This window comes from Nomascus leucogenys, unplaced genomic scaffold (genome assembly GCF_006542625.1).
Source record: "Nomascus leucogenys isolate Asia unplaced genomic scaffold, Asia_NLE_v1 000628F_61603_qpd_obj, whole genome shotgun sequence".
In the NCBI taxonomy this organism is placed as follows: Eukaryota; Metazoa; Chordata; class Mammalia; order Primates; family Hylobatidae; genus Nomascus; species Nomascus leucogenys.
In genome coordinates, this window is record NW_022096512.1 from 46,369 (window position 1) to 60,328 (window position 13,960).

General features: G+C 42.1%; 1 pseudogene; it reads left to right on the forward strand.

The window, feature by feature from the left end:
* The first annotated feature begins 656 nt into the window (after window positions 1-656).
* Window positions 657-13,416, forward strand: LOC115833964 (annotated as a pseudogene).
* The last annotated feature ends 544 nt before the right edge of the window (window positions 13,417-13,960 follow it).

Below are 13,960 nucleotides of genomic sequence, written 5' to 3' on the forward strand. Positions count from 1 at the left end.
GGAGAGAAAAATCAAGACAACTCAAATAAGTTAAAATAGAAAGGAGGGGGGTCCAAAGCGAGGAAAGAGAAGTGGAGGGGACCAAGAAACAGGGAGAGAGACTCAGAGAGGAGAAGAAAAAGAAAAGGACATTTTGACAGCCTTGGAACTCTCTGTATAACTTGAGGAAGGGACAGTTTGCAAAACCAGGTCCTACCTGTTATGCTGTGTGTCTTATGCATGATTTTTTAACACTAAAATAAAAACGCTCAGCAGACAGGATAGAATCAACATGGCAGTTTATGTCCCTGTTCTCAAGAACATCAGGGGGCTTTTGAGAAGCATTCGAGGACATTGGCAACTTTATGATAATTCATGTTTGTTCTGCCCTCCATGCCTTTCATCTTTCTGTTTCTCTCTGTTCTTGCTTAATCACCAATCCCACCCAAGTCATTCAGGTGTATTATTTACTTCCTGAAATATGTGGCTCAAGTGTTTGTTCCACCAGCAGTGGGATAGGAGCACGTCCACATTGTCCTGTGAGAATGAGAAGTCATTCTGGAGCACAGCTCTTCCCACAGTCCGGGCCCACACACCCAGCTCCACTCCATCAAAGGAGCCCTGCTGCCTGCCCACCCACCCTGGGTGCTTTCTGGCTTGGAGTCCTCTTGGCAGACATGAGGCAACGATTGCCCCCGTTCGTCACCAGCCTTCTCCTTGTGGCCTTGCTGTTTCCAGGTAAAATGGAAAGGTGACCCGGGCCTGGGTGCCAGAATCTCTCTGCAATGGTCATCTGGGGTATGGGAGTCCAGGCTGGACAGGAAGAGATGAAGTCCTTGGAACACATATTCTTGGTGGAGCTTTGGGCACGAGTCTCTGAACTGGGTTCATAAATGGCACTCTGAATTGGCTGATGGCACTTGCTTCCCAGGGGAGAGGGTCCCACCCCGACTCCATTTTCTTATCCTTTGAACATTCCCCTTTCCCTTACAGAGAAGAACATTACATTTTAGGGAATCTTAACAACTGCATTAGTGGCACTTGAAATAAATTCTCTGGCTGCGCTGGCTTTGAGGAGGTGCTCAGACTCACTGTTCATGACATACATTTCTTACACGTCATTCACCTTCTCCTTCTCTCTCTACACAGGTGCATACAACGCATGTGCACAAATGTTCACACACATGGAACACTAGCACCCCTCCCAACTCCCCCACCCAATCACCCATGCTCACTCACCTGGAAGAGTGTAGGTACCTCATGCTGATGGGTCTGCCAGGCGGAGGCCTCAGAGCATCCTCAGCCATGTGTTTCCACTTGCACGGGATCGTCTCAAGCCAGACATGTGAACCACTCAGCCACTGAGGCTCTCAGAGAACTCGGGGAAGGAGCCCCTGAGCAAGGCACAAATGGGTCTCAGCTGCTACACCACCCAGTGAAACAGGACCTCTTACCACCGCGCACACCACCTTACCAAGGTGAGTCAGGGACCAACACGTGCAACAAGTGCATCCACTGGGGAGATGTAGAGGGAACAAATAGATGGGAAGGTGTCTATGCTGGTCGGGGTGGGTGAGCAGTCATTGTTTGGGGAAGACATGATGTGGGTGCATTGGGCTGCCCTGCCTGTCAGGGAGGCCACGGGGTCTCACAGCTTCCTCTGGGGCTGGATCACTGAGGGCCTCGTGGAATGTGGGAGTATTGAGGGGCCCAAAGGCAAATTATCTGAGGCCACGTCTGTAATTGCTGACTTCCTCCAAGAACAGGAGCCAGAGGAGACACTGGTGGAAACATGGCCTCCTGCCAGGTTACAGCCTCATGCCCTTAGCTTTGGAGGTTGTTCCCCTTCAAGGACTTTACTAAATACCTGCTAAGTTCCAGGTGTCCACTGAGGTCTGGGAAATGCTGTCCCGAGGATGGGGGCAGAGAATAGACTGCATTGTCAGTCTACTCAGGCAAGGAGGTAGCAGGAAATGGCAAGGGACAGTTGAGCCCACAGCCACCCTTCTGGACTCTTCCAGAAGGGCCAGGCTTCTGGTCAGCCCCCAAATCCCTGGGCAGGACCAGCTTCAAATCCAGAAGGGCCTGGAGGAGCCTATAGTTTCTAAGATGCTTCTTTAATCCCAAGCTCATTGCTGATCCTAAGACAGGGAGAATTAAGTTAGCAGCTCAGTGGGCAACAGCAAGAAAGACAGGAGGGTGTTGGCAAATTGCTGTGACGTCCAGCAAATAAAGTCCTGCTGAATTTGATGCCTGCAGCATCCTACCCAACCTTCTATCCCTTTCTAATTGGCCCTCAGTTCCAAAGGACTCATTCATCTGGATCTCCTCCCAAGGGAAGGGAAAAAGAAAACTCAATTATTGTACAACAAATATAAACAGGTGCAATAGTAGGCATGTGTTACTTAGTCTTACAGTATTCCTATGAGACAGGATTATTCCTTCCTTTGGTTAAAGGATATTTAGCGGGGCAGAGCTATATATCTGGAGTTGATGTTTTAGTTTGGAACTTGAAACTATTAACTATGGAAAGCTGTTTCATATCCATGCCATCCCCACCCTGTCCCTCACAGCTGAAATGACCACTGTTTGATTGTGGAGATGGTCTTAAGAAGCTAATGTTGGATTCTTTTTTTAATGCAGAACCTGCATCAGATTTAAAAGTTGTCAACTGCAAGAGAAGTTAAGGCTTCTGTGAAGAATACTGTAATTATATGGAAACACAAGTAGGCTACTGCTCTAAAAAGAAAGATGCCTGCTGTTTACATTAAAACTGATGTCGCTGATATAGAAACAAAGCTCTGCCACTTACCTGTTCTCCTGGACCACGTTGTCCAATCAGGTGCAGGATTTCGGTGGAAGTGCCTGAGCAGCAGGGAGCAGAGGTATTGCCACTTGTGCCAGATGGTTCAAATATTTTATTGTGGCAAAATAAATGACAAAAATGCTACCTGTGATCTTACAGAAGATGACTTAGCTTGACATGAACAGAATTTTCAAAATCACACAATTTGTGCTAGTAAATGCGGATATAATAAACTTTTATTGGAAAGAATTCAAATAATCTGTTCTTTTGTTTAAAAACTATTTTTTGAATACCTACTTCTATTCTAGGTACTGTGCAATGGAGTCCGTTCTATTCTAAGTACTGTGAAATGTAGTTAAGGTGTTAGGTGTGTGGTCAAACGCATTCTCCATCAGCCCCATCAGCTCCTACATGCAGACCAGTTCAAAGACCTGTTCTCTAGCAGCAGCTGAGAGAGTGTGTAGGCAAATGCCTTCTGGGGAGAGACTGGGAGCTGGGAGTTACTGCCTGTTCTCTCTGTGCTAAACCTGGAAGAATACCCACTGGAAGTCCGCTTGTGCCCCTTTAAAACTACCCATTTGTTCTCTGGGATTGGAAGACACAAAATGCAGAGCCCCATTTGGGATCCGATGGTGCTGTGCAGTTCCAGGCTTTTGGTGTCCTGAAGAAAGAACTGGATGTGATACTCAAATAGCAAAGCAAGCAGCGAAAGTGTGTGAAGCGCAGTATTACACTCCTGGAGAGGGGAGAGTGGGCTGACTCCTGCCAGAGGAGATCAGCATGGCTTCGGTGTACCTTGGGTCTTTTTATGTGTTTTTTTTCCTTCCCTTCACAAGGTTGCCTGATCTTTAGCCGGTGCCTGCCTTTTGATTGATAGGTGTGTTGCTTAGTTACTTTAGCCTCTGTGGGCTCGTGTGTTGTCTCCATCCCATAATTTTAAGTACATGCATAATAGGTAGTCCATATGCATGAGCTTTAATGAGCTGATTATCATAGGGTGTCCTGTTAAGGATACTTTTTCTCTTTAATGTGCATGCCTATCTCTGAAGAGCTGCCCCTTCCTGGTTTGGTCTGGATCTTGCTGGCCATGCGGTCCTTGCTCTCTTCTTTATCTCACTTTTGGTTCTGGCTGCTTCACTTCTGCCTCTTATCTTGCTTCTTGCTCACCCACCCCTTCACCTTGCTTGTTTCTGCTTTTATTCATTCTACCCTTTATCCAACTTCCAATTTCCTCTGTAATTCTCCTGCCTCACATTCACTTCTAGAGATAAGTGATTTAGGAGCCAGTCCCCCAGGTGGCAGGTATAAAACTATGCTTGATGTATTCTCTTTCTAGGGAGAAGCTGGAGACCTGGATTTTTTGCTGGAGCTATTTGAGAAGAGCAGGTGCAGTGCCTACCTATACCTCTGTTCAGGCTCCCACAGGTCTACTGTTCACCCTGCCCCTTTGGCTCCCAGATGCAGACCCAGAAGTCAACCCTCAGGCAGCAGATGGGAAAATGGGTAGATAAACCCCTTGCAGGTAGAAACCGGGAGGTGGGCATTTGCCTGCCTGCTCTGGCCTGAGCCTAGGGAGAGACTTTCAAAAGTGCTTGCAAATCTTTGTCCAACCATCTCTTTGGTGTCTGTGGTTTAGGGAGACCTGCAGATGCCCAGCTCTATCAACCCCTAGCTGGGTGATTTAGGAGCCAAACCCCTGGGTGGGAAGCATAAAGGTCAGGGTACTATATGTGTGGTCCAAACCCTTCACTCCTCAGGGAGAAGCTAGGAGTTGGGACTTCCTTACCGATTAATTGTAATGTGCTATGCCTGGGATAGGGATTGTGCTGGGAGTGTGTTTCAGCTCTTCCCACCTGTTTTCACATAAATATTTTCTCAGTTGCTTGATGTGTAGTAGTCTTTCAACTAGTCTTTGGCTTTCTCTCAGAAAGAACTGATCTGTGTGTTGTTATTTCTTTGGTATATCCACGGAAGGAAGGAAAGGCTGGAGCCTCTTATTCCACCATCTTGCTGATATCAGTCTGGCACACCCTTGATTATTATGTAGTTGAGCATTTTTTCATTTGTTTATTCATTATTTTTTCTCTTCGTTGAAATTTAATAGTTTTACTGGGTTACTACTTTATTCTTTTTTTTTTTTTTTTTTTTTTTTTTTTTGAGACAGAGTTTCACTCTTGTTGCCCAGACTGGAGTGCAATGGTGAGATTTCGGCTTACCACAATCTCCGCCTCCCAGGTTCAAGCGATTCTCCCGGGTTCAAGCATTCTCCTGCCTCAGCCTTCCTAAGTAGCTGGATTACAGGTATGCACCACCACACCCGACTAATTTTGTATTTTTAGTAGAGACGGGGTTTCTCCATGTTGATCAGGCTGGTCTTGAACTCTCGACCTCAGGTGATCCGTCCGCCTTGGCCTCCCAAAATGCTGGGATTACAGGCGTGAGCCACGGTGCCCGGCAGGTTAATACTTTATTCTTATCCATGTACATGTACTCCTTTTATATCTAACCTTACATATTCTTTCCTCCATCAATTATCTTCCCTTTGTCTGGAATGCCTCCTGCTTAAACCCCAGTTATCCTTGAAATATCCTCTCATTATCTTTCAACCATAATTTTCATGCTTTTCCCTTTTGTTCTCTACTTTGCAGATATTTATTTTTATATCAGTTTCTCTTTCTGTAGAGCCCATCTATTTTTTTTTACTATTTTTGGATTTTGAAGTTCAGTTATTAGATTTTTAATTATTTTTAAATAGTCATATTTGCTAACAGTCTCTTTCTTTCTCAACGTGTGACTTTCTCATGGGATCTAATTCTCATTTTGCTGACCATAGTTCCTCAAATCTCATTAGGAATAAATACATATAGATTTTTTTAAAACTGCATTTTTCCATTGAAATCACACATATTCCAGTTCAGTTAAGTCTCCTCCAGTTTTTAAAAGTGTTGACTTCACTTCTGCTAGTTTTACACTGACGGCTAACATCTGCTTGCTCATGCAGACCAGCTGTGGTGGATTGCTTTGGTAGGGTAAGCAAGCGAGTGAGAGGTGGCAAAGAATGAATGTGGGTAGAATCTGCTGTTTGCCTTAAAATTTTCTGTAGGGTATCTCTACTTCAAAGACGTTTCATGGATGTCTTTAGTAAATAAATAGGGAAGAAATAATGATATTTGCCTAATCTGTCCATAAAATCTTCATCAGTGGTAATTATTTTAGGCGCAAGTTAATTAATAATAAACCGCACATCACAAAACTTTGAGCTCATTATTCTCTTTGCAGCTTTCTTTAATTCCCATAAATTAAAACTTCCTGCAAATATTGTTATGTATTAGATTGCTACCAAAGTAATTGTGGTTTTTGCCACTGAAATCGTGATCAAAACCGCAATTAGTTTTGCACCAACCTAAATATAAGTATCTGGGTAAGAATCAGGATCCCGGGGTTCAGCATAGGAAAGAAACTAGATACACAGGGCCCTTTACAGAATGCCACCTTTCCAGGCTTTTTTTCTGAACAAAGAGGTTCCTTAATCAACTTATATATGGGCACACTCACATGGGGCTGATACCCACGGATAATGAAGGTGTATGAAACTAGTCCTCACATACAAAACCAGAAGCACTGGTAACTTAAATAACATCTTTGTAAAGCAATCTTAATATGTATGTAAGACATAAAATACTTGTTCTCATTGTTTCAGTTATTCTGCTCAGAAATTATCCTAGGAAATAAATAAATACTTTGAGAAACCAAAAAACTGTAAAAAGTTCAAAATGGAGCACTATATTAGCAAACTATACTACATCCACTCAGAGATATTACATATTCCTTAGGTATAATAAAAATAACACAGTGAAAAACCATTAAAATGCATAACATTTTCAAAATAATTGTCTATCCTAAAAATTATGATACCAATGTTCACATATTTGATATAAAATTAACAGTGAAAAGTATGCTTAAAAACAATAAAGTTTCTAATGTTAAAATTGTTGGTGATTTTTAGATATTTGTACCTTTAAAAATACCACCAAGTTATTGCATTACTCTTAAATGTTAAATACACATTTGTAAGAACAAAATTAATGTGCCTAAAAATAAATATATATATATATGTATATACAAAGATATCACTTAATTATAGTCACAGACATTCTGTTGTAGACTTAAGTTGCACCCAGAAACTCACAGAGTTAACATAAGAAAGCACTTCCTAGGCAGTAAGATGATAAGACTCCTTGTTTGTATAGTGGTGAGTAAAAAATAAATAAAAATTTTATAAAAAGATGGTATGACATTAAAGCATGTTACCCAGGGAGATTTTGAAGCCTACCTTGGATTCATAAAAAACGAGTAGAAACTGATTTTTTTCCCTCTCATTCTTTGGTATTATAATATTTGCAGTGCTGGGTTGGGGACAAGGGGAGGGAGAGCATTAGGACAAATACCTAATGCATGCGGGGCTTAGAACATAGATGATGGGTTGATGGGTGCAGCAAACCACCATGGCACATGCATATCTATGTAACAAACCTGCACGTTCTGCACGTGTATCCCAGAACTTAAAGTAAAATAAAATAAAAATAAATAAAATTACAGACATTAAAAAAAAATGTGCCATCCTGCTTGGAGACAACTGAGTCAGTATAATGGGTTCTCAAGGTCAGTCCTGAGTCAGCAATTCCATTAGTTATGCATTCTTTGTTCTCACAGCAGCTATTTAGTACAGGCCCCTGAGCCCTGATGAGGTTTTATGGCCACCAGTCGTACCGCGGTGGGAAGAGGTGCTTGGACAGCAGCTTGATGGAGGCTGTCTCAGAACCCACTGCAGCACACCTAACTGCCTTGTATTCCACTCTGCACGTCCACCTTCCGCGCAGTGTCCTTCCCTCCCCTGCACCCCAGCAGTTTTCCCCGGGATTAGATCCTTCTGACTCATCCATTGCTCAGAGAGTCCCTGTTATCAGGAAGCCTGTCTTCTCTTCAATGCCTGAGGTCTGCAGGGCAAGAGACAGGTGGGCAGGCTCAGTCAATTCTACCCCGTTGCACCTCGTGTGACATAAGTAATGGGCGCTTCTAATCTTTTCTTCCTGTCCCTACATGTGGTGGTCACCACAACCCTGCAGGCTTGACCTGCTCTCACCTGGCTTATTCTTACCTCTTTGGGTCATGGGAAATGACCTTCTGCACCCAGGGAATCTCCCTTAGTTGATAAGACCAAAATGGAAATAAATAATAGGACCAAAATGGAAAGTTAGTATGCCTTCATAAAGAGAGATTAAATTCATGAACACAAACCCTGCCTCTTTCTTGAAAGACCAAAATAAATAAATAAATAAAATCTCTGGAGCAAGAGGAGTAACATTAGCATTGCCCATGAGGATAAAAAAGTGGGGAGAACCCCCAGCTGATTTTTCATCATCCCAAAAGGAGACACCAGTAAGCAGCCACTGGATTTGCCAGCCGTGCACATTTCACATATATGGAATCATACAATATGTGGTATTTTGTGCCTGGCTTATTTTACTTAATCTGAGATTTTCAAGGTTCCTCCATGTTGGAGAATGTGGCAGTACTTCTTTTCCTTTTGTGACCAAATAATATTGCATTGTATGGATGCGCCACACTTTGCTTATACATTCATCAACTGATGCACATTTGCATTGCTTCCACCGTTGACTGTTGTGGCTAATTCTGCTATGAACACTACACTCATGTACAGGTTGCTGTTTGAACACCTATTTTCACCGCTTGTATGTATACACCTCGGAGTTGAATTGCTAGGCCATATTGGTAACTCATATTGTTTAACTTTCTGAGGAACTGCCAGACTTTTCCACAGCAGCTGCACCACTGTACATTGCACCAGCAACCTGTGAAGGTTACAATTTCTCCACATCCTCACCAACACTTGCTGTTTTCAGAAATTTTGTTTTGTTTCTTCCATTTTGAGATGGAGTCTTGCTCTGGTGCCCAGGCTGGAGTGCAGTGGCACGATTTCGGCTCACTGCAACTTCTGCCTCCCAGGTTCAAGCGATTCTCCTGCCTCAGCCTCCTGAGTAGCTGGAATTACAAGCTCCCACCTGCATGCCTGGCTAATTGCCCAGCTAATTTTTGTATTTTTAGTAGAGATGGGGTTTCACCATATTGGCCAGGCTGGTCTCAAACTCCTGACCTTGTGATGCGCCTGCCTTGGCCTCCCAAAGTGCTGGGATTACAGGTGTGAGCCACTGCTTCTGAAGTTTTATTTTTTTATGACCACCCTAGTAGATGTGAAGTGATATCTCATTGTGGTTTTGATTTGCGTTTTTCTAATGACTAATGACAGTGAGCATCGTTCGTGTGCTTGCTGGCCATTTGAATTTCTTCTTTGGAAAATCTGTTTAAGTCCTTTGTCCATTTTTAAATGTGTTTTTTGTCTCTTTGTTGTTGAATTGTATCAATATTTTTTAAAACACAGAAACATTTTTTCTACTATCAAATGTTTGCAAACCCAAAGGTATCTTTCCTCTCTTCTCCTTACACTCTTCTTTTCCATTCACGAGTATGATGCACATCAGAATAATTATCTTGTGTGTTGGGACAAATTGAACTCTATTTCATTTCAAATCTGCAATTAGATGAACCTATGAACCTGTGACCAGATATTAACACAATTAGCCAATAAGCTTGATTTGCTAGTTTGATTTCTTTGAAATGATATGCCTTATTCTTCAGAATTATCCACGAAATAGTTCCTTGGGGATTGTTTTCTGGGTCTGTGATTTGGAAATGGATTCAAGTCTGGAGGAGAAGGTACATGATAAAATTTGATACTATTAATTTATTTATCCCCCAAATGAATTTATTTTCCAACAACAGTTTATTGTTTCCAAACTATACAGAAATTTTCTTAACTATAATTTCACAATGATTTGATTAGTGACTGTACTGCTGGAAAAAATATGCCATCCACCTTTACCTTGGATCCTTTCCAAATAAGGTGTAGTGTAAATAGAAAGAATGAATGTAAAGCATAAAATATGCATTTTATTGTTTTATCTATAAGTCATCTTAGTGACTTTTAAAAAAATGACTCAAATGTTTGAATATCCAAACTCAGTGTTTTTATCAAACAATTATTCATGTATCATACAGCCACTTTGTCCATGCACAGAATACATTCAGAATTATCATTATTCCTTGGGACCCTTGAAGTTAGGGTATCATCTTGGTGTGGAAGGCAATTTCCCTAAGGGGCAAAGGAAACTGCTTTTCTTTCTTTTTTTTTTTTAATGAGGCATTTCAGAGATGTCTTCAGAACAAATGCTCCACAGAGAAAAAATTTCACATTTTAATCATTTTTTTAAAGTACTGAGTTGAACCCTCACAAATATTCATAACTATTTTACAGTTACTTAGTACATGGCTAACATTTAAGGTAACTTTTTTTTTTTTTTTTTGGCAGAGGGTCAAAAGCAGCTTGGAGTGCCCAATTTCCAAGTCCTAACTTCAAAGGTGCTTTTGCAAGGTACAGAAAGCTCTGTGAGTCAGAGAGTCCCTGCCAGGGACATTGTCCTGCTAATCTCTCCAAAGGTGGAAAGTTCAAAACGAACACCTAGCCCCTCCTCTTTGAGTGCTCGCACTGTTCCCCATGCAGAAAGTCCAAGGCCACTGATTGATGTCTCTTTTTCAAAATCCATGTCTAGGTAAGACTCATGGTGAGATATGGTTGTCGTAGACAGGTTAAATAAGGCAGAAGACAGCTTGCAGAAAATATGATGAAGCTGCTCTGAAGAACAACAAAGCTCTGCAAGATATAACAAGTAATATAGGCAAGTCCAGAATAATATCTAGAGTCTGTAATTACTTACATAAAAATGGGGTATGTATTCATCTCTGCTTCCATACACATGGGGCACCTCTGGAAGGATTAATAAGAAGCTAACAGCAATTGTTATGAAGCCCAGGGGGATAGGAGAGAAGACATCCTTCTCACTTGCCCCTTTTGCTTAAGAGAATTTTAAGGGAAATAAATCTAAGAAGTGATCCCGGGACTAAAATCAAATAGGGGCAAAATGTGCAGCTTTATCAACTGTGTGTTTTAATACAACACATTATATAAACCCACACACAAAAATACCGTGCCCTTGCAGACTCTGTTTTCCCAACCCCCGGCATCCCAGAGCCCACAAAGATCCCTCCAGCCCAGGATGACACAGCCCTGCGGTTGCCGGGGTCCCTCTGCATCCCTCACTAGATGTCACCTCCAACAGCGGATAACTTCATCAAATGAGAGAAGAGCCTGTCCTCTTCCCCCAAAGTAGACAACATCCTGGCTCTTCATAAATAGATGCATTTTGCCAAATTTTTGGAATAATGTGGTATGTTGTCTCTGTTTTTTTTTTTTTCTTTCAGCATAGCGTTTGTGAGGTTCATCCACGTTGTTGTACACATCTTCTTGTTTTTCTCTTCTTGTTGTGGTGTGGAAATACATTATGTGTTTTATTGTTGTCATAATACACTATTTGGTTGCATTCTCTTGGCTGCAAGGAACTGTGCTGCAGTGAATGTTCGTGCACTTGTCTCCTAATGCACATGGGCCTATGTTTCTATTGGTAGATGGGAGTCATGTTGCTGGGAAATAAGCTATTTATCTGTTCAACTGTGGTGGACACCACAGCTTTCTGAAGGCAGAAAATATATCTTTACACAACCATGTCTCTAGCACCTAGCACAGCGCTTGGCACTAAGTAGCCACACCTCAACGTTGGCTCACTTTCCTCTTCAGTATCCGTGTATGGAATTATTGGTTGATCCCTGCTTCTCTGAATATCAGGAAGCCAGTCTATTTTTAGGCAGAAAGGGAAGAGTAGTCAGTAACCTTCTGCCCACAGCCTTACTCAGTAGAGCAGATAAATATGCTCGTGCTGATCAGTATTCCCAAAAACCTATAAATGTCCATTTTGTGCCTTCTCCGCTCCATTTCATTCCGTCATTCATCATATTTGCTCTCCTTCACGGGAGGGCAGGGAGGTTCAACAGACCTTAAAACATGAAGGTCTTTTTTCTGTTTGCTGTTCTCTTTTGTTTGGTCCAGACAAACTCAGGTACATGTCTCCTGGTTAGCCCTGGGGAAGGTCGTGCAGGAATTCCATTTATGTGTGTGTCTGTATGGACAGTGTGTAGGTGTGTCTGTATGTTGGTAGTGGGTGCAGGTGGGCCACCGTGGGGCTCAGCCTTGGGCAATTTTGATCTCCCCTGTGAAGTTTTTTTAAAGCTAAATAAGTGTTATAAAGGTCTTGACACAAGACAAAGGGGTATACTTGCTCTGATCAAGTGGCAAGCACTCACTGCAGTCTGAGAAAAGTTTTCAGAAGAAAGTTATAGTCATACGAATGTCAGAGCTGGAAGAGAATCAGAGATTGTCTATAGCAGCCCCATACTCTACAAAAAGAAAACCAAGGACCAGGAAAATGTTAATTTAACACTGTGCAATGAACCTTTATGGTCATAGTAGGTCTTCAAACTTACAATATTCCCCCTGCTTGCACATATAAACACATTTTACAGATGGGCAAGCTGAAGTGTAACCAGTTAAATGAGTTGTCTAAGGAGACATGATGAGATATTGGAAGAAGTAAGACCAGAATCCAGGTCTCCATGCTTCCAGGCTGGGGTCTCTTCTGTCTTGACTAAAGGTGGACCCCCCACCTTCTTCACTTTGCTGTCTCCTCCAAGCTGTGACAGGGCTGAGATGATACAGAATCAGAGATTAGGCCCCGTTTGGAGGTTGGATGCTGTGCAAGAGTGTTTTCATAATCATGCAAGACCCCACTGTGTTGTTGTTGTTGCTGCTGTTGTTGTTGTTGTTTAAAGTCATTGTACGTGGCATTTCCAGATCTGACATAAGTAAGATCTTTCTTTCAACCATCTCTTGCCCAATGTCCTGTTGTTATAAAAAATTTAGGTGGTCATTCGTGACTTACAAGCCCACAGGTCCTGGTGAGGAGAGAGGTTTTATTTTCTCCTTTTCATTGTAGGACATAAAACTAAAAATTGGGCCATAAGCTGAGAATGGGTTAATACTTCTAATTTCCTTAGAGACCAAGACCTATCCCATTCTGGACCACTTCTGTTTTTCCAAAACTCCCTTTGCTTCCTTCTAGTGCACATCTCTCACCAGGAGGCTCAAGGACCCTGATTTAAGATCTGCATGGGCTTTTTAGGGCCTAGATGGGCCAGGTGAGCATCCATAAAAACACACCCTATCGTCCTCCTGGCAATATTTCAGATATAAATTATTGTTCCTGTTTTAAAGCTAAGAAGCCAAAGTTCGGTTAAACGGGACTTGTCCAAAATACTTAGCATTGTCAGAATAAATAACCCTTGGCTGTGGGCTAGGGTCATCTTCTATTCTCTGCACTATATGAGTTAAATGTCAGCTCTCTTCTGTTGTATCCATAGGGGATGTTCCACCGGGGAATTAGAAATACCATCTGCCGTATGCAGCAGGGGACCTGCAGACTTTTTTTCTGCCATTTGGTGAGAAAAAGTGTGACATTTGCTCTGATCCCTGGAATAGGTGTGCGTATCAATGCAGATGAAAAGGAAAAGAGAAACCAGAGAAGGATGGCAGATCTGGGATCTAAAATATAAGCTCCTGAAGGCAGGGATCTTGAAGTATCCCAAGGGCTTTAAAGGAATGTGTGGCTTGTAGTAGGTGTTCAATAAATATTTGTTGAAGAATTTAGCACCAAAGGTGAAGAGCTGATAAAAGCCTTTTTTTAACTTCCTTACTTCTCCATGTACTGCCTTTTCAAAGGGATCTCAGAATTTTGTGATATTCCACTTTCCTTCCTAGTCAAGGGAATGTCTTCTAAGTATCTGGAGATGGGAACAGACTAGAAACCAAGCCCCAAACTGATTTTCAGAGGGACATAAATGCCAGCCAATCTGCTGCTCTGTTTTCCACCTGATGACTTCTTTCTTACCACACCCTAGCACTAGCCTTCTCCTGCTTATTCACCCAGATGGTAATGCACCTTATCCCTTTTCCCTTTATGCCTCCTCAAGCAAATAACACCAACAGGTCACATTTCAGTAGGACAGTATAGTTTTCAAGCATTTACTCTTACGCCTATTTCAATTGATTAATACAACAAGCTGATATGTGTATAATAAGGCGCAAGCGAG